The sequence below is a fragment of the Schistocerca serialis genome, chromosome 2, assembly GCF_023864345.2.
Source record: "Schistocerca serialis cubense isolate TAMUIC-IGC-003099 chromosome 2, iqSchSeri2.2, whole genome shotgun sequence".
Classification (NCBI taxonomy): Eukaryota; Metazoa; Arthropoda; class Insecta; order Orthoptera; family Acrididae; genus Schistocerca; species Schistocerca serialis.
In genome coordinates, this window is record NC_064639.1 from 671533196 (window position 1) to 671534805 (window position 1610).

General features: G+C 48.6%; 1 pseudogene; it reads right to left on the reverse strand.

Annotated features, from left to right (window-relative positions):
* Window positions 1-1284: 1284 nt before the first annotated feature.
* On the reverse strand, window positions 1285-1401 carry LOC126459048 (5S ribosomal RNA; annotated as a pseudogene).
* Window positions 1402-1610: the final 209 nt, after the last annotated feature.

Below are 1610 nucleotides of genomic sequence, written 5' to 3' on the forward strand. Positions count from 1 at the left end.
CTACCGTTGCAGGGTGTTTGCTTTCAGACGTTTCTTGCCGTATACGCCAACAGCCATCTGTCCGATGGAGCGTAAAGCGTGACTCATCTGAAAATGTCGCCCGCCGCCACTCCGTGAACATACAGTTGCGGTGTTGGTGAGCAACTGCAGCTTTCGTGGCCAATGAACTGCAGTCAGCATGGGTGCATGAACGAGGCTCTTCCTATGGAGACCCAAACGCAGCAATGTCTGCTGGACGGTCGTTGAGGAGAAACTGTTGGTAGTCCCTAAGTTCATCTGGGATATCAGTTGCTCAACAGCCTGTACACTTTTCCGCAGCCTTGGTTCAATCCTGCCATCTGTGGCTCGTGGTGCACCGCTGTTGTCTCGACGCCAATTTTGTATAGCATCATATTGTCATGCACGGTGTACTTTAACCACGGCGATACGTGAACGTTTTACAAACATAGCCGTTCCTGAAATGCTTCTGCGCTTGGCCCGAAAGCCAATGACCATGCCCTTTTTGCAGTCAGATAGATCACTCCGTTTCGGCGTTACGACAAGGCTGCATTGTTTTCCGCGACCCCACAACGCACTTTATAACCACTCCACTACTAGTGCTGCCACCTGTCGTCTGTGAGTGGTTACTGGACGCTGACGTCGAACACTGGCGGTGGCCACATTAATGGGACTGGACCACGCGCGTTCAATAAAGCAGCCCGAGCAACAGCGTATATTTCATTTTACATCAGGTTTCGAGGTCTCGACCCATTTCTAAGTGATTCAGTTTAATTTGGCATCAGTTAAACAAATTCCAGTTGTCACTGCACTGCCATTTACAAAAAGCGTGTGTGTGTGTGTGTGTGTGTGTGTGTGTATGTACATATCGTTATCACTCAAGGTTATTAACTTTTAAGACCTTTTTGTCGCAAACAATACAACCTCTTACGAGTGATTTTTAAAGTTGGTTAAAGCAGATGAAACTTAAATGGACATTTATTTTATACTTGTTTAAGCTTACAAATGTTAGTATCCAAGTCAGTTGCAAGAGCTTTCTAAGGTCAATTCAGACCGTAACGACTTAAATACACTAGCACACTAGCACTCCGTCTTCAGGCCACAAGTGGCCCATCGGGACCATCCGACCGCCGTGTCATCCTCAATTGAGGATGCGGATAGGAGGGACGCGTGGGGTCAGCACACCGCTCTCCCGGTCGTTTTGATGGTTTTCTATGACCGGAGCCGCTACTATTCGGTCGAGTAGCTCCTCAATTGGCATCACGAAGCTGAGTGCACCCCGAAAAATGGCAACAGCGCATGGCGGCTGGATGGTCACCCATCCAAGTGCCGGCCACGCCCGACAGCGCTTAACTTCGGTGATCTGACGGGAACCGGTGTATCCACTGCGGCAAAGCCATTGCCACTTAAATACACTACTGGCAATTAAAATTGCTACACCAAGACGATCACGTGCTACAGACGCGAAATTTAACCAACAGGAAGAAGATGCTGTGATTTGCAAATGATTAGCTTTACAGAGCATTCACACAAGGTTGGCGCCGGTGGCGACACATACAACGTGCTGACATGAGGAAAGTCTCCAACAGATTTCGCATACACGAACAGCAGTT